The 20506-nt window shown below is 36.7% G+C and overlaps 1 non-coding gene across 1 annotated transcript; it reads right to left on the minus strand.

Annotated features, from left to right (window-relative positions):
* Nucleotides 1-18988: 18988 nt before the first annotated feature.
* Nucleotides 18989-19094, minus strand: LOC114397865. The gene has a single exon (XR_003663481.1). It is a non-coding gene; the product is annotated as a small nucleolar RNA R71 (small nucleolar RNA).
* Between the last annotated feature and the right edge of the window lie 1412 nt (nt 19095-20506).

Below are 20506 nucleotides of genomic sequence, written 5' to 3' on the forward strand. Positions count from 1 at the left end.
CTTTTTTTTTTTGAATTTGAACTCTGCTTTTACTCCTTAGGCGTGTTTTGTGTAATGGTCGTCACTTCATTGTCCCATCAATTTGCATTGGAAATTTTAATTTGTCTTATTTTCTACTGATTGATTAAGATGAGCATTAGTGGAATTTTGAAGTTGGGCCTAGGTTACTGATTAGGTATTGGAAATTAAAGGGGGACATTGGATTTGGTGTTGTTTGAAGTGGGAAGCACGGATGACCATTGGATTGTTCGGTGTCTATTGAACAATAAGTAGTGTTCTTATTAAGGGTATGTCCTTGGTTCTTTGAAAGGGAGTGAGAGAAGTATTTGTGTTGTACACTTTTGTATTTTAGAGGGTTTCACTGTAGAATGATTTTCCTCTACTAGTAATCATGAACAAAGGTAAATGCTTAGTTGTTTGTTTTTGGTTGCTGCTTCTATAGGGTTGATTTCCTCCTCTTTTTTTTTGCTTTTTCTGATGGTTTGTTGGTGTAGGTGACTAGGTTTGTGGTTGGGGTTCTGTACTTTTAAATGCTTGTAATGTATATTTTGTTTTTTTAACTCCTTGGTTGGTGATGTTAGATGGTGCGCATTTTTCAGGCAATGTTGTTGTGGGTCGGTGTGTAATCAAAGCGATGGGTCTAGTAGGGATATCATGATGTCGTTTGCCAAATCTGTGGTGCAAGATTCTGCTTTCGAAAATTATGTCTCAATGCCTGGCAATGAGAGAGATGTCGTTGATGAGGATGGAATTCCTTTTAGTGTTGATTTTCATGAAAGGAGGGAGGAAAGTGATGGGGAGGACGATTCTTGTGAGTATGGATGGGTGGATGAGACTGTTTTGAAAATGCATACGTTGTTTACATCAGAGGTTCTTTTTGTGGGGATGGATAAGTAAGGGTGGGAATATGGGGTAGTATGTGTTGAGCCTTGTTGGTCGAATGAGATAATTTGTGAGATTCCGCCAAAAGGCTCTAAGGATTACACACACACACACACACACATATGAAACTCTAAGTAAAAAATTAGGTAGTATGCTTCTGTTTACAAAGTTTCAATGTTCTGTTCTAGAAGTGTTGGATGTCGCACCCACACAATTTCTTTTGAATGTTTGGGACTTTATTCATGCTTTTGAGATTTTGTGTGAGGATTTAGGCCAAGTTCCCACTATAAATGTGTTTTTCTATTTTTTTTGTGAAGGATATGAGGAAAATTGGTTAGGTCTCCTTAACTAATCATTGTGGGAAGTGTTTTAAAGGCTATAAGGATAAGTTTTTTACGGTGAAAGGTGGAAAGGGTTCTCTTCTTTTGTTTACTAATATTTTTGGTAAAGGAATTTTCCTTTGTATTGAACTGATTATCCGGCTATGCACATGGATGTCACGTGTCAATTTTTGGAGGAAAGTGTAAAAGTGTTAATTGCTACTTTGAAGAAGCATCTTGTTGTGTCATGCAAAAATTTGATTAAGTGTGATGACAATGATGGTGATTTATCTTTGCTCTTATGCATTGTAATTGTTTAGGTTTTGAATTGATTTTTCTGTGATTTTGAAATGTGATTGTCATGTTTTGTAGGTGTTGTTGCTCTGGTGATCAATGGTGCAAGGTTAAGAGAATTGAGTAGAAGAAAGGCAAAAGTCATTACCCATAATGTAGGTGTTATTGTAAAACAACATTCAGTAATTGATCTTTCCCTTTCGCATGTTGAGGAGGAAAAGAATAAGAAGAGGAAACATGACGAATCTATTGATCACGAGGTCAATTCAAGGTCTGAGCCATATCTTGTGCTAACTCAATTGTCTTTCCCTATTCTAGATGGTAATGTAAGTTGGTGTAAGGTTTTTGCATTTGAGGTGTCCGAAGGTAAGGAAGTTATGTGCTCTATGTGGAGTAAGGCTTTCCTTGTTCGTGAGATCTTAGATCAAAATTTTGTGGGGGGGGGGGGGGTTGGTGATTTGGCTAAATTAGAGAAGGTTGGGTTTAGTTGTACTTGTGTATCCATGCAACATTTTGATGTTGGCATGGGGGTTATGTCCCATCTAATGGAGCAGAAGTATGGTGACACCATGAATCATAAGAAATTGGTGGCAACTCAAGTTGGAAAGTTAAATGAAGAAGTGTCAAGGCTGAAAGGAGAGGTGAAGAAGTATAAGGAGGAGGTCTTTGCTTTGTTGATGAATTGCCTACTTATATGAAGCGTGTTGCCTGAGTTGAAGAACTGGAGCAATCATTGGTGGAAATGCACACCATGTTAAAATTGGCCACTGAGGATTTGGGGAAGTATTTTGCTGAAAAACATCGTCTTGAGGGGAAAGAAGTGGGTTTACGTGAAGAAGTGGAAAAATGGAAAGCAGAGTGTGTCACAAACGATGCAGCTACATTTAATGATCATGCAGATGGCTTCAATAGGGCCTTAGCCCAAGTTGTTTCCTTTTACCCTACTGTTGACCTTTCCAACATTGAACTTTACAAAGATGTTGTGGATGGGAAGGTGATTGACTCATCCTCCCCTCCTGGAACTCCTACTCCTAAAGTTTGATGTGGTGATGTTGTTTTCTTGGTGTTTCTTTTCATTTTTGTTAAGTTGCATTTGTAATGAACTTATATTTTGGTAGGCCTAGTTTTTATGTCATTTTTTTATGTTGTCTCCCTTCTGAGTATACTTGGGAAGTATTTGGCATTATTTGTTTTGTGAAGACACCCTTGCTTATGGTTAAGGCCTCTCGTACTTTTAAGAATTCATGACTTGTCGTGACTTTGCATTTTTCTACTTCTCATTAATGCCTTTATAGATGTTATATTTGTCTTGTTGTAAGAACCATTAGCTATCCATTAATGCTTATTTATTGTTACTAGGTGGTCTTCTTTAGCATGAATAGGGATTGATTTGGTCTTTTCTGAAGCAATGTAGCTATCTCTTAGATTGCCTTTTCTTTTGCATTGTTGGCTTTTTTTTTTTTTTGTTATCGTGTACTCTGTTCTTTCTTCTTTGTTGTTTGGTTATTTTGCTTACATTCGTTGCTTTCTTTATTTACTATTCAAGGAATTATGATGATTTTTTACTATGTTAAAGTGCTTGAATAATTAATTTGGAAAGTGAAGAATTTCTTGGAGGTTACTATGGTGTCCTCCTTAGGTTAGAATGGCACCACCACAAATAATGGCTTTAACATCATTAAGTTAACATCGGTTTTACATAAAATCGATGTTAACCAATCTCGTAAATAACACGGTGGCAATCTCCTAAATAACACGAGTTTGTTAACATCGAATTTTAGTAAAGGTTTTACCAAAAATTGATGTTACGGAAGAACATAGAGAAAACTCAATGTTGGTTTTTTGAAAAACCGATGTTGAGTTTACTTTGTTAACATTGGTTTTTTTTTAAAAAAAATTGATGTTGTGAGATCTTTTAATCATTGTTTGGCATCAAAAACCCTGAAGTTCAGTAGCTTTGAAATCTCTCACTTTCATTCTGATCACTCTCACTCGAACGCTTTGACACTTTAATTTGCAACCTCTCGCGGCACTGTAAATTGGTCATCGGCGGCATTGGAACCTCTCACGGCGTTGCAACATCACTATTGCTCTCAGTCGTGGCGCACTACAACCTCATTATGACTCTCGTGATTCTGCAACTGTATTTTCATGGAAGGTTAGGTTTCTACTCCTTTGTTCGTGTTTTTGTACTTTATTCTCCTTCTCACACTTCCATTTGAAGTCCTTCTACCTTTTTCAATCTCATAGGACCCTTTATCATTTCCTTGTCTTCATCCTTCCTCTTAGTCTGACAGGACACAATATAAAAGAAGTGAAGCCAGGTAAGTGTTTGATGTATGTATGTATATATATATATATATATATATATATATATGTATATATATATATATGCATACTTACATATACACATTGTTTACAACATATTTGACAAAATGTGGTTAATGAAGCAACTAATTTTGCATATTGATTCATGGACCATGAACTAGTTAATGATTAGTGTTGCGACCTACCCTTCGGCGGGAGGGCGAGGTGAAATAAAAGATGTGCGTCTTCCAAAAAGGAAAACGCGTGGGAGTCTCCACCAACGTTTATTTAAGGAAAATGTTAGAAAAACCAAAAATGGGTCTGCGAATTTTGCTAATAAGGGTTCGGGAGTTGTTTACGCATGGGGAAGGTATTAGCACCCCATGCACCCGCCACAAGGGGCGGCAGCCTTTAATCAAGTGTGCATAACGTGACTTCAAAATTATTTATTTTCCCTTTTTATATTTCTTTTTTCTTTTTTGGGATCGACAAGGGTATATTGCCCTTGCTCCTACGTACCCTCAGGTGTGATGAGGAATTCATACCTACATAGTTCTTTAAAGTGAGAAAGTTGCGTGTTGAATTGGTTTCAGGCTTTTGAAAGATTCATTTTAATTGACAAAAACAAAAAAGAGGTCATTAAGGTGTTGGACCATAAACAATCTCAAGTGGCTTAAATGGAGAGAAATTCAGTTATATGTTGATTTTATCTCGGCTTTGTTAACTAACTTTCAATCTCTTTGAAAGATTACTTACGACACTAATGATCGGTTAAAATTTACTTTACAAAAGAAAAGAGATTACTGATGATAGAAGGATATGAATACGCACAAAACAACAAAGAGGACCCCTAAGGGTGCATAGATCATGTCCAAATCCTTAAAAACAAACACTAACCGGATGACGAGCGAAGAACACCAAACGAAGAATGGTGTAGAGGTTGGTTACAGTCGCGATTCAGCAACGCCTCGACTTCAGTTTCTCTTCTTTCTTCTTCTTCTTCTTCTCCCTTATTTCTCTCAAAATCTCTCAATGGTCCATGCCGGAACCCTTTACTCAGCCTCCCTTACGCCTATTTATAGCAAAAAATGGCCTTTGGGACCATGGCAGCTCGCCTAGGCGAGGTGATGCTTCATCCTGAATGTTGTTGGGATTGACAGTTAGGATTGAATGTTGTTGGTTTATGATGATGCCTTTAAGGCAACATGAAGACTTCTTCTATTAATTAAGCTCACTAGCTAGATCTGACTATGAGTATATATATATATATATGTGTGTGTGTGTGTGTGTGTGTGTGTGTGTTTGATGCATTCTTTTTCAAGTTATAGTGCATTTTTTGAAACTAGATGCAAGTGCCATTCATTAGGCATTAATTGAAACCAGATGCATTTTGAAGTTACAGTGTATGCATATGTATATATCTTTATGGGAATGATGATTGATGCAAGTGGCGATTGACCTGTTTCTTGGATTGCTACTCTGTTTTTGGACTGTGGTGACTGCACCGAGAAATTTTATATCCATACACCTTCAGTCTTAGTAGAAGAGGTAAGTAAGTTAAGGTTAGGATGTCGTAACTTGTAACTGTAATGAGATGAATAAGAACTAAGGAAAATTTTTCTATGAATTAGCATGTTTTCATTCTATGTGGTGTACTTGTTTGGTGTAAAGGTGATGAATGGTATTGTATATCATTTTGATTGGTTGAATCACTGTAAATTAGGTCCTAGCTGCACCAGCATTTGCAACAACTAAAGGCCTGGCATTTTTTTTATTCTTTAATTACATATGCCAAAAATTAAGAAAGAAAGTTGAAAATTTAATCATATAATCATCACAGTGAGTTCAACAAACTTGGTTTCTTCTAATTTCCACTAGATTTGATTTGCCCTAGTTTTGCTATAGTGCAAGTTTGATTTTGATTTTGATTATGATTATGATTTTTTTTTCCTTTTCTATGTTTATGATATGTTAAGTTCAGTCCATATGGATAATATGGATTTGGGGTTTAGCTGTTCATTTTCTTTTTATTTGTGTTAAACACATTTAGAAATGGATAAATGAGCTGAAATTAAACATTCAAGAGAGATAAGATGGAGTACACAAGTGTTGCTCACCTAAGGTAGCTGACATTATTTAGTGGGATAAAATTTTATTGGTTGTTAGTCAGTGGTCATCAAGTTGTTGCTTAAGAGTTGTTAGTTAAAGATGTCAAATGTTCAATGCAATTTGTAGGCACCTTTTTGTTTTGCTTTTTGCATCGTGATCACGACATTCATTGTTGGACATTATATTGATCTTCATCACAGGTACATTTATTTTTCATAAAGTTTTGATGTTTTTGTTTGTTAACAATGCATTTATTACTTGCTGACTATCATTAATGAGTATTGATTTATTTGCAAGTTATGTTCATGATGAGTGAACCTTAGAATCCCATTTGAGATTGAATACAATGATTCTTGCGGACAGTTTGCATTAATTGTTGTATTGAATCTTGAATTGTCCATTTGGACAGTTTGGAAAGAGTCATATTTTTATAGTACATTCATGCACTAAGGTTAATTTTATTTTCTTAAATTTGATGAATTTTGGTCCAATGCATTTCTCTTTGTTCTATGAGTGCATACTTGATTGCCATGGAATTAATCTCACTGCTTTCATGTCATGTACTTGGAAACCAATGCGAAATGCTGCCAAAATTTAGTCAAATTTAAGAAAAGAGACTTAACCTTGACGTATGAATGTACTATAAAAATATGTCTTCCTGAATGGGATAGGACCACACCTTTAATGAAAAAGTGAGATTTTCATGCATCGAAAAACTTTGTGAGTATCACAGAGTTAATAATTAGATGGATCAAAGTTGGATGAACACAAGTCGCCTGAGCCTTGTGTATGAGGGAGGCATGGAATAGTTCTTGAAATTTGCCTCTGAAAGATGTCGATTGGATGAGGATGGAAAACATTTCTATCCTTGTATAAACTATTTGAATAGGAGACGGAAACTATTTGACGACATACGAGAACATCTATTGTGTGATGGGACTAAGAATAATTATACGACATGGATATGGCATGGTGAATTGACAGACATGTAGAGGGACTCCTAATCTGAACCGGTTGATGTACAAATGGGAGATCACTTAGAGGAAATGATTTGTGATCTTGGAAAAGAATCTTTTCAGGAAACACATGCCCCTATGTATGATACATTGCAAAGTGATTCGAAGAAGCCTTTGTATCCAGGGTGCAAGAAGTCTTTGATGTTGTTGTCAGCAATGTTAAGTCTAGTTAATGTCAAGGTGAGATATGGGTGGAGTGACAAAAGCTTCACCTCACTTCTTCAGGTGGTGCAGGATATGCATCCAGGGGAAAACACGTTGCCAAAAAAGCTACTATTAGGTGAAGAAAATACTTTGTTCAATGGGTATGGAGTACCAAAAGATTCATGCATGCCCTAATGATTACATATTGTACAAAAATGAGTTTGAAGAAATGCATAACTACCCCAGATGTGGGGTATCATGGTACAAAGTCAAGGATGATGACGAGTATAGCAATGATGAAAGCACCAAGAAAGGCCCCCTGACGAAGGTGTTATGGTATCTTCCTATCATTCCAAGGTTCAAGCATCTGTTTACTAATGCAGATGATGCAAAAGGCCTTACATGGCATGCAAATTGTGATGGAATACTCCGACATCCTGCTGATTCCTCTTAGTGGAAGAAGATTAATAGTTTGTATCTGGAATTTGGCAAAGAGGCAAGAAATCTTAGGCTTGGACTTGTCAGTGATGGAATGAATTTGTATCATAGTTTAAGCACTCAACACAGTCCGTGCCCTATTTTGCTAGTAATTTAGAACTTGCCTCCTTGGTTGTGCATGTAGAGAAAATACATTATGTTTTCTATGATGATATCAAGCCTAAGACAACCAGGAAATGACATTGATGTTTATCTCAGTCCCTTGATTGAAGACTTGACAAAGTTGTGGGACGAGAGGGTTGTTGTATTTGATGGGTATCGAAATGAGACATTCAAGTTGCGTGCAATGCTATTTTGTACCATTAATGACTTTCGAGCATATGGGAATTTGAGTGGATATAGTGTTAAAGGACATCGTGATTGCCCTATCTATGAAGAGAACACAAGCTACGTACAACTGAAACATGGAAGAAAAATGGTATACACTCGGCATCGACATTTTCTGAAAGCTTATCACCCTTACCGGTGATTGAAAAAGGCTTTTAATGGAAGTCAAGAGCATGATAGTGCGCCAATACTGTTAGTTGGTCAATAGGTTCTTGAGAGGGTTGACGACATCAATACTATATTTGGAAAGACCCAAAAGAAGGAAAAAAAGTAAAACTTTCATATGGAATAAGAGGTTGATATTGTTTGATCTTCCATATTAGTCTGATGTAGATGTTAGACATTGTATTGATGTTATGCATGTCAAGAAAAATGTCTGTGATAGTGTCATCGACATATTTCTTAACATTTAAGGCAAGACAAAGGATGATTTGAATACTCGCTAAGATCTAGTTGAGATGGGTATACAAGAGCAGTTACATCCAAGGTCTGATGGTAAGAAAATATACTTGTCTCCAGCTTGTCATACTTTATCTAGAAAGGAAAAGATAAGTTTTTGTCAGTGTCTGTGCCATGTCAAAGTACCATAGGGATACTCTTCAAATATTAAGAGCCTTGTGTAGTTGAAGGATCTAAAGTTAGTTGGCTTAAAGTCTCATGATTGCCACGTCTTGATGCAACAACTGTTAGCTATAGCGATACAAGACATTTTGCCTAAGAAAGTCAGGCATGCCATAACTCGCCTGTGTTTTTTCTTCAATGCCATATGTAGCAAAGTTATTGATCCTATCAAGTTAGATAAGCAAGAAAATGAAGGTACTATTATTTTGTGTCAGTTGGAGATGTATTTTCATCCTTCATTTTTTGACATCATGCTTCACTTAATTATTCATCTGATGAGGGAAATTAAATGTTGTGGTATTTGTGGTGGATGTACCCGATTGAGCGATACATGAAGATCTTAAAAGGGTACACAAAGAATCTACACCATCCTGAAGCATCTATTGTTAAAGGTACATTGCATAAGAAGTTATTGACTTTTGTTCTGAGTAAATGGAAAAGGAAAAACCTGTTGGGGTTCCAAAGGCTCGGCATGACGAGAGAGTGAGAGATAAGGGTTCAAGAGGATTGCATATTATCACTCCAAGTGTAGAAGAATTGCAGCAAGCTTGTTTGTATAAACTGAATAATAGTAACGAAGTTTTTCCATACATAGTTCGTCACGAATTTTTAGTCAAGGAAAGTAACCCAAAAATGTCTAAGAATAAGGTCTTGAAAGAGCATAACAAGACTTTTGCAAATTGGTTTAAAGATATAATCTTTGGTGACGATAATGCTTTTGAAATGTTAAGGAAGTTAGCAAATGGGCCTAAAAGAAATGTTATAACTTGGCAAGGATACGGTATCAACAAGTATTCATTTTACTCGAAATCATAAGACGACAAGAGTACAATGCAAAATAGTGGTGTAAGTGTAAGGGTTGAATGCCAACACTTTGCTATTGTACATGACGACAAACCCCATGTAGCTTCCAGTCCCAGATGCAATTGCAAATGCAATCACAGGGTCTCACACTGCCTCTTGAGGTTGAGGTTGGTCCTTCTTCTGCTCGTGTCAGCATAAAGGAAAGTTGTGTCGATCCCTTGGGGCAAGACCCAAAAATAGAAGACTCGGACAAATGTGGCTTGTATGTCGATGAAAGTCCTCTTCGGCTGGTTGTTGTTGGAAGAGTTTATGAGGGGTCCACAACTGTCAGTAACATTCCTTTGGGCAATGATCAAGTCAAGGTCGGTGTTGAGGATGTTTGAGATGCTGATGTTCACATTCCTATACCCACTCAAGAGGTTTAGTTAGTGGAACAGGCACTTAACACCTTCCTTGCTTGGCCGACACATCTTGTAAAGCCTTTTTTAGAATAGGTATTTCATTGTGTTTTTTTTTAATTATTGATAAAGGATTTGTTACAAATCAAGTTTTGGCTGTCATTCGCTTAATGTTTATTTACTATGTAGGATAAACAAATAGTTGAGGGATTGGCGAAATGATCACTCCCCGTTGCAGTTACTTTTTGTGCATTTATATCTCAAGGAAATTTCAATGGGGGTTTACCGGAAAGCGCACCGGATCGTCAAGTATTTAAAATTAAAATGGATGAATCCAAATATCGAACACAAGGAACTAATGTTAGCCTGAATTAAGTTCAGAATTGAAGAATTATTGAGAGAACATGTATAAGTGATAATTTCAAACAGAATTTAAACTAAACTTGTATGCTAAAAACTATTAAATGCAAGGTAAATAAAATGACAGCAGTAGGTAGATATGTTGGGTCTTTCTAACAAACAAGCTGATGCATGGAAATATATTTCTCTAATCAATCGTGTTCTTGTGTTCTATGATGTAGCCTAAATTACTAAACCCTTGATCCCTCGTAAGGCCGAATATCCAAGCTTCGTCCGCAGATCCCTCATGTAAGACTAGACTAAGCTCAAGTAGCTTATGGAAGTTTAGCCTAATTTAGCCTAAGCTTCATCCGCAGATCCCTCATGTAAGACTAGGCCTAAACATAACAACATTATTGTAACAGCATAATTAAAACCAAAACTTAACCCGCAAATCCCTCACGTAAGATTAAGTTTCGATCCTGCTTAAATCAAGTTCTAAGGCAACAATACATTTCCTAATGCTAAAGTCACCTAACTATGCACACAAGTGGGTGATCAGACCAAAAGCATACAAACATCAAGCATTGAATGAAGCATTAAACACAGAAAACATAATTAATTAGATATTAGGTATTTACATCAGCTGTTCATTAGAAATCCCCAACTAGGGTGTTTAGCCACAAAGAAACCCTAACAATAAATGAGATTAAAAGCAGAGAATGATAGTTTCTTACACAAGAAGGGGGGTTCCTCCTCCTCTTCTCAGCATCTCACACTCACTCTCTACTCAATAATCTCTCTCAAATGACAAAACCTAGGCTTCAATGCACAAGCTGCTCCTCTTTTCTGCTTCTAGGGCTCTTTTCCCCAAATAGGCCTGCGGCTGCTCTGGAATTTTGTGCCCTGGCCGTTCTGTAAAAGTTGTCCTAAAAGTTATGAAAAACTGTACCCTAATTCGGCGCAAGACAGGCTTTAAATAGGCTCTGAAATCACGACACTACACTTAGCGCCACCATCGCGCTTAGCGCGAGTAAGTAAAATTGGGCTTAGCGCCACCTGTTGCGTTTAGCGCACTAATCTCGAGCTTAGCGCGCGACTTTGATGCTGATGCTCTACCAGATTCTCCTTTGCGCTAAGCATGCTGAAGCTACGCTTAGCGGTGGATATGCGCTTAGCCCAACTGCTATTTTTTGCAATTCAAAACTTAACCTCTTTTTCACCTGAAAATGCACAGATTTCATCATTAAATTCAATGGAAATGTTCTAGAGACAGCATTAACCATAACAAGATTTATTTACAAAAATCACTACAAAATAACCATAAATTGGGGAACTATACAAGCTTTGGAAAATGATTTCTATACCAAAGTTAGTCGTATAAAGCGACTAAGACGAAACATGTAAATATGTCGGATCCTGACAAAGATCCCTTCTACCTGATGATATTCACCATCCCGCAACTTTTCCTCAAGCTGTTGCAGGTGGCGTGGAATGCTAGCGTGTTTGGGGTGTATAATGATAACTCCCCATTTTGTACATAAAGCATGAAGATCTTTCTGAAATAGCTCACGATGGTCAATGTTTGAGCATCTGTTATACAGTTGTGGATTTTGTAAGTCACTTTACATTATTGTATATTAGCTAACTAATTGTTTTATACCCATGCATAATTTACTATATTTTAACAATAGGCATATGGCTGAGACAACTATGCGAGCAGGGAATGTCGATGTGTATGGATTTCTCAAGCCATAATCTATACAAAGATTTGGGCAATCACATTTTTTTGAATTAGAAGATTATATTAAGAAATGGATGCAGAATTCACAAAGAGATGTGTACCCAAGAGCCTACTTGAATGTGTAAGTTAAATTGAACAAATCAATTTAAATCATGTATGATTTATAATAACTTAATGTTCTCCATTGCAGTGCATATTGGCAAATGGTCGTCATTTTGCCTAAGGACAATGTTGTCATCTGGTTTTGTTCATTGCACAATAGGCCAAACAACTACTTGAAAGGAATTATTAATAAGTCGGTTGTATTTTGTAATACATTTACTTTATGATTACAATTTGACATCAATATTTTTATTGTATAATACACATGCATGTTTCTTTTAATCGGTACTTTGAAGGGATTCAAAGACAATCAAGGAAGTAAATCCAAGGCTGTTGCTAGATGGATCGTAGTTAAAATAAGTCATTTAAATAATGTTTCATGTCTTCAAATTAATTTTTATTATGCTTCGGTTAACTTTGAATATCTAAATATCCTATTCAATTTAGTGTAATAAGCAAAAAGGAAGCACTGTGTGCGGGTACTACGTAATACACTAGATGTCAACAATAGTCCTAGGAGGGTTCAAGGATAACTGGGAAATGGTAACTATTTACTTCAAAACTAATTCAATTTCTTATAATTGTTATTATTTACACTCATTTATTGGAAAATCAATGTTGTTAGTAAAAAACAACATCGATTTTTTGGAAAACCGATGTTGTCGGCAAAAAACAGCATCGATTTTCTGCAAAATCGATATTGTCAGTTGATTAACAACATCAGTTTTCATAAAAAACCGATGTGGCTTCCAACATGTTTTTTTGTTTCTTTTTATGATACCACATCAGTTTTTTTACAAAACCAATGTTGTGTAATTTACTTAACATCGGTTTTGTAAAATCGATGTTAACGTTGACACTTTTAATGTCGGTAGTTTCAACATGGATTAATAACCGATGTTGAAAGTTCTTACTAGCCGATGTTAAAAGCCTATATTCTAGTAGTGTGGCTTGCATAGTTGATATGGTGGGTTGGTGATGGCAGTGTTTTGACTGGTGGTTATGGATGAAGTGCTCTTATAGTTAGCACCTCCTTGCCTTTTTGCTCCTAAAGTCTTCAATATTGTCAACCGACCTTGTGTGTTAGGGGGGACTAATTGAAAACTATCGATGATGAGAATGTGTATCCATGTAGGAGTGTTGTTTGCTCATCCTCCCATTGCTATGATGCCTTCCTCATTGGTTTGTGAGGAAGCATCCCATTGCTGTTTTTTCCTTTATGGTGTCTTCCACAACGGTGTATTCAAGTCTTAATATCTATTCCTTCATAACTATTTGTGATATGTATGAGAAATGCTATGGACCTATTGATAATATAAAAATAGTTCAGTTGTCTTTTATGGACGACCTATTCAATATAATTGCTGCATATATTTTAAACATAATTTGTTGTGTCGTCTAACTTGTAATTGTTGATCTCAAGATTGTCCTTTCGTGGATGACTTGTCAAAGTGAATGATAATAATATAACACGTCCATTCGTGGATGATCGATTGAAGTAAGCATAATACCTTAGTGATAATCATTTCACTTTGGAGTCATCCTTTCTAGGACAATCGATTGAAGAATCATAAACTATCTATTGTAATAGTTTTACCTTGGAGTCATCCTTTCATGGATGACCAATTGCAGAATCATAAACATACTATGTCGTGATTTCCTTACTTTAAAGTCGTCCTTTCATGAATGACCGATCGAATGCACTTATATGTATCCCAAATTAACCATGTGGGTTAAGTCTGGAAATAAGAGAAGTGATAGGGAAAACCCATGGAAGATGAGTATCTTAGAGAGAGTCTCTCTAAGATGGTAGCCTGAAGAGGTGAAAAAAACACTTGTATTGTCTCTCCTATGACCAAGTGAGTGTCGTGATTAAGTGAGTTTTGCTTTCCAAGAGTAAGGAAAATCATTTTGTGGGTTAAGCATACCTGAAGAAATGAAGAATACTTGGATTGTCTATTCCATGGTGTTGTGGTTGAGACGAGCTATCTCCAAGCCAAGACCAGGTGCGATGTTATGGTAAGGGAGATTTTATGAAGTCCAACAAGGGGTTGGCAGTTGTAAATATCCAACAGGTTATTAGTTATGTTAGTGGAAAATCTCATCTTGAAGGGTGAGGACTAGATGTAGCCCAAGGTTGGGGTGAACCAGTATAAAAATGCCTATGTTGAATACTTTCTTCCTTTCCTCTTTGCATTATGTTATTTGTTGTCATATATACTGCATCTGCATTAGAACGTTCTAAGCATCAGAATGACATATATTAGAATGCATACATGGGAAGGTTTTCATAACAAGCTTATTTGTTTTGTAAAATGGCTTATCTAAACTAAATCATGTTTATGGTAACAAGATTTGTATTAAACCATTTCAATCATATGCATCAAAATATAAAAGCTTTCATAAAACATGAAAACAATTTTGTGCATGAAAAGCTAGAAATAACATTCTAAATAATAGCTTTCTAAACACAACATTTTGAGTATTGAATTTACATAACATAAATTGAGTTTTTCATAATAACAGTATTTTGAGAAATGTTTTTATTTAAGTAATGAACTTCTGAACATGAGAAAATGTGCATTGATATTAGGTTCTCATAATCATATCAAACATTTAATAATGAGTGTTGTGACTAACCACATAGAAAGCTTAGTTACCTAAGTGCTTGAACCTTTATGTCAAGACTTTCTGAACACTAAGGTAATATTGAGTGAAAGTTCATAAAGGTTAAAGTTTCAAGAAAAGTTGGCAAAGTCATAATTCAACCTCCTTTCTTGTGACATTTAGATCACTTCAATTTGGTCATTATAATTTGAGATCCATTCAATTTACTCAAAAGCATGAATTTGTGAAATATTTTCCAAATATTCAAGTTGTTTTTGAAGTTTCTGAAGGTTGTCAACTAGGTAAGCAACATAGATTGCCTTTTCCTAGTTCAGCTACATGGAAAGCAAGTGAAAAGCTTGATTTAGTCCACTCTGATGTTTCTAGACCTATGAAAACTACTTCAGTTAATGGCAACAAGTATTTTATTTTGTTCATAGATGATTTTACAAGAATGACTTGGGTTTACTTTCTTAAACAAAAATATGAAGTATTTTTTTGTTTTTAAGAAGTTTAAAGCCCTTGTTGAAGCTGAAAGTGGTTGTCTTTTAAAGAAACTCAGAACCAAAAATGGAGAGTATACCTCTGCTGAATTTTATTAAATTTGTGATGATTTGGGATTTGAGCATCAATTGATTGTGAGTTATTCACCCCAACAGAATGGAGTGGCAGAAAGGAAGAACAAACAATTTTTTGATATGGCTTGATGCATGATTTTTGAGAAGAAGTTGCCTAAGACATTTTGGGCATAAGCTGTAAACATAACTATCTTCCTCCAAAATAGACTCCCTACAAGAGTTATGGAAAGGATGACACCCATTAAATTCTGGAGAGGAGTCAAACCATCCATTAGACATCTAAAAGTGTTTGGTTCACCTTGTTATTGTTATGTACCGAATTTGAAAAGAAGCAAATTAGATGAGAAAGATGAAAAAGGAATTCTAATATGCTATAGCTCAAAATCTAAGGGCTATAAAGTCTATGAATTGATTCAAGCCAAGTATTTGTTAGTAGAGATGTAAAGATGGATGAAGATGCTTATTAGAATTGGGAGACTTCTCAAATGGAAAGGCATTTAGTTTTTCCTTCTTTTGAAAGCACTAGTGAAGATTAAGAAAAAGAGATTGATGAGGATTTTGTGCTGAGAAGCACCAGGCCTATTTCAGAAATTTATAATAGATGCAATGTTGCTATAGTCGAACCTACCAATTTTGAAGAAGCTAGTAAGTTTGAAGAATGGAACCATGCTATGAAGGAGGAGATGGCCACCATTCAAGACAACAAGACATGGCAGCTACTTGACTGAACAAATTTATGTAGCTCAACCTGAATGCTTTGCTGTGAAAGGAAACAAAGACAAGGTGTATAAACTTCATAAAGCTTTTGTATGGGATGAAACAAGCTCCTAGAGCTTGGCACAACAAAGCTGATGCTTACTTTTGCAATCAAGGTTTCAGGAGGAGTGAAAATGATGCAACTCTTTATATGAAAAGGTTTTTCGATGGTGGCTTTTGAATTATCTTTTTGTATGTTGATGATTTTCTAATGACTAGCAATAATCAACAAGAAGTGCAACAATTTATGGAGGAGATGCAAAATCAATTTTAGATGTCCAGCTTAGGAGAAACGAACTATTTTCTAGGCTTGGAAGTGCATCAAACTAAAGATGGTATTTTTTCTTAATCAAGAGAAATATGCTCATGATGTTTTGAAGTTTAGGATGGATAATTGCAAATTCGTCCCTACTCCTTTGGTGCAGAATTTGAAATTGTCCAAAGATGATGAAGTGGAAAAAATAAATGCTTCTCTTTGTAAAAGCTTGATTTGAAGTTTGCTTTATCTCACTTCATCTAGACTAGATCTTATGTATGTAGCCAACACTTTCAAGATTTATGAAAAGTCCAAGTGTGTTACATTTTGTAGCAACAAAGAGTGTACTTAAGTACTTGAAAGGCTGATGTGCCATCATTTTCTTCTATTTTCTAAACCCTTTTTGCACCATTTTAATTATTGATTGGTCTTAATTGTCAATTAATTAGGCAGTTTTATTATTTGGGCTCATTTAGCTAATTTGATGTTTTTAATCTAATTTCAGGAATTAATGAAACATTGGGCTTAATCCGGATTTTAGTTGTGGACTTGAAGAGGGCGAATAAAGCAGCGCTTACCTTAGTTAATATCTAATTAGGAAATTTCGCAATTTTATTTTATGTTATTTAGTGTTTATTTCGTTTTGGGCCAGAGTATTGTAATAGGGCCCAGTGACTTTGAGTGACTCTTTTTAAATAGCTGCCTTGGGATTCGTGCAAGGCATTCTATTCTGTTATGCTATTCATTATTCAGAGCTTTGTTTTAGGGTTTTCGTTTTTCTGTTTTGATGCTTCTGAGTTCGTAATGCAATTTTACGTTTTCTGCTTCTAACTACAATTTCGTTCTTGCTTCTTCTTCTACTCTCATTTACGTTTCTGTTCCATTTTACATTTCTGTTCGTTTACGTTTCTGTTCATTTACGTTTCCGTTCATTTACGTTTCTGCTTCATGTTTCAATTGCGTTTTCTGTTTGAATCCATGGAAGGCTAAATTTTCTGGTGTTGTTTCCTTTTGAGGACGAAGCCCAACTCTCTTTGAGGTTTCGCTTGTAATGTGGTTTCTTGGCAGTTCTCCCTTCACCAGTATCCCAAATTCGTGAATATTAATCAGTGCACGCTTCGTGTTCGATTAATTGCCTCTGAGCCTAACTTGCGTTCATGCTTAATGGACGAAGGGCTAACTGGTGTATGTGGTGCCTAATCACGTATTGAAAACCCTAAGTTGATTTTCGCTTAGTAAATTGAAATAGGGTTGGATTAAGTGGTTGACTGTTAGGGACGAATTCTCCATAACCCAGGATAAGAGAATGGTTTCTGAATCAGAGGAAACAACCAGTTTACTTGTTCTGCTCTTTAATCACAAAACAAACAAACCCCCCCCCAATCGTTACTGTTACTGCAAGTATATTATGAACATTTGGTTTGTCACTGCTCGTTGGGAAACGACCTAGGATCACTTCCTAGTTACTGCATTTTCATGTTTATTTGATTCGGGTACGGCCTCGATCAAATTTGGCGCCGTTGCCGGGGATCGAACCCGGGTCACCTTGTATTAGTATGTGTGTTAGTGTTGTTTAGTGTCCTGGTATTTTGTTTAATGTGTGTTCTGTTTCAGTTTTTCCATTAAGCGTTTCCCCTGTTTCAGTCTTGGGTGTTTTGCTGTGAAGATTGTGCTTGCGGCAAAAACAGAGTAGTAGTAGAAATCAAGTAGAGACGGATTTTAGCGAACACCCATGCTGAATTATTTGAGATTTTTTGTTTTAGTAGCTAGGGTTGTTATTTTTGGCTGAATTTTTTTGTGGTAACTTCTTTTAATCCATATTTTGTGAGAAAAATAGCTAGAGCCTTTAGTTTGGTCAGATTTGAAAGTTCCAAAAAACTAGCAAATTTTGTGTTTGTCAAAACTTCAAACGGCCATAACTTTTGCTCCGGTTATCAGAATCGCAATTATTATATATGCATTTGGGGTAGAAAAAAATTTCCTACATCGTGGCAGCCCGCTGTAGGCCAGCTGAGGTCTCCATCGTCTAAAAAAGCGATTCTGTCAAAAGTTTTTTATTTTTCAAGTTTTATTCACTTATTTTTCTTAACTTACCATTTTTAGCTTTCATAGTTAGACTTTGAATTTTTATCTGAAATTTTTTTTGCTATCTTCTCATCATTTTATAAGGTTTCTCACAAAATTTCAAGTCATTTGGATATCATTTGAGGGTAGCTGTAGTTCAAACCTACACCTTTATTTACATGACAAGGCAACTAGTTGTGTGCATGCTGAATGTAGTGTATGACTAGAGGCAATCCATCTGACTTACAACCCTTTGATCCTGAGATAGATAGGACATTTCATAGATTAGTTAGGCATCATTTTATACCTTTTGATCATTCTGAGCATTCCATAACTGGTGAATCTGTGCATTCTGTTATTGGTGATTTTGAACATCCTGATCTTGAGCATTATAATTTTGAGCATTCTAATTCTGAGCATTCTGATTTTGCACATTCTGAGAACATGGCACAACCTCCACCTCGTGAGAGGACTCTAAGGGAAATGGCTGCACCTGATTTCACCTACGAAAGCTTGTGCATCCAATACCCTGATGAGGATGTCCCATATGTTCTTAAAACTGGACTGATTCATTTGCTTCCAAAGTTTCATGGCCTTGCAGGTGAAGACCCGCACAAACATTTGAAAGAATTTCACATTGTCTGCTCCACCATGAAACCCCCAGATGTCCAAGAGGATCACATATTTCTGAAGGCTTTTCCTCATTCATTAGAGGGAGTGGCAAAGGACTGGCTGTATTACCTTGCTCCAAGGTCCATCACGAGCTGGGATGACCTTAAGAGAGTATTCTTAGAGAAATTTTTCCCTGCTTCCAGGACCACAACCATCAGGAAGGATATCTCAGGTATTAGACAACTCAATGGAGAGAGCCTGTATGAGTACTGGGAGAGATTTAAGAAACTATGTGCCAGTTGCCCCACCATCAGATTTCAGAACAGCTTCTTCTCCAATATTTTTATGAAGGACTCAGTAATATGGAGAGAAGTATGATAGATGCTGCCAGTGGTGGAGCCCTTGGAGACATGACTCCTGCTGAAGCCAGAAATTTAATTGAGAAGATGGCCTCCAACTCCCAGCAGTTTAGCGCCAGAAATGATGTCATAGTCATTAGAGGAGTGCATGAGGTAGCTACAAACCCATCTGCATCATCTGAAACTAAGAAGCTTGAAGGCAAACTGGATGCATTGGTTAACTTGGTAACCCAGCTGGCCTTGAATCAGAAATCTGTACCTGTCACAAGGGTTTGTGGTTTGTGCTCCTCTGCTGACCACCATACAGACCTTTGCCCTTCCATGCAGCAACCTGGAGCAATCGAGCAGCCTGAAGCTTATGCTGCAAATATTTACAATAGACCTCCTCAACCTCAGCAGCAAAATCAACCACAGCAGAGCAATTATGACCTTTCCAGCAACAGATACAACCCTGGATGGAGGAATCACCCTAACCTCAGATGGTCCAGCCCTCAGCAACAACAACAGCAGCCTGCTCCTTCCTTCCAAAATGCTGCTGGCCCAAGCAGACCATACATTCCTCCACCAATCCAACAACAGCAACAACCCCAGAAACAACCAACAGTTGAGGCCCCTCCACAACCTTCCCTTGAAGAACTTGTGAGGCAAATGACTATGCAGAACATGCAGTTTCAGCAAGAGACCAGAGCCTCCATTCAGAGCTTAACCAATCAGATGGGACAATTGGCTACCCAATTGAATCAACAACAGTCCCAGAATTCTGACAAGCTGCCTTCTCAAGCTGTCCAAAATCCCATAAATGTCAGTGCCATTTCATTGAGGTCGGGAAAGCAATGTCAAGGACCTCAACCCGTAGCACCTTCCTTATCTGCAAATGAACCTGCCAAACTTCACTCTATTCCAGAAAAAGGTGATGACAAAAATTTACCTAACAATTTCTGTGCAGGTGAATCTTCTTCCACAGGTAATTCTGATTTGTAGAAGCAGCACATTCCCCCTCTTCCATTCCCTCCAAGAGCAGTTTCCAACAAAAAAATGGAAGAGGCAGAGAAAGAGATCTTGGAAACGTTTAGAAAGGTAGAGGTAAACATACCTCTGTTGGATGCAATAAAGCAAATTCCAAGATATTCCAAATTCTTGAAGGAGCTGTGCACTAATAAGCGGAAGCTTAAAGGAAGTGAACGGATTAGCATGGGCAGAAATGTCTCCGCATTGATTGGTAAATCTGTTCCTCAAATTCCTGAAAAATGCAAAGATCCAGGTACATTCAGCATACCTTGTATCATAGGGAATAGTAAGTTTGACAATGCCATGCTAGATTTAGGAGCTTCTGTTAGTGTTATGCCTCTGTCTATTTTTAATTCTCTAT

Source organism: Glycine soja, chromosome 18 (assembly GCF_004193775.1).
Source record: "Glycine soja cultivar W05 chromosome 18, ASM419377v2, whole genome shotgun sequence".
Lineage (NCBI taxonomy): Eukaryota > Viridiplantae > Streptophyta > Magnoliopsida > Fabales > Fabaceae > Glycine > Glycine soja.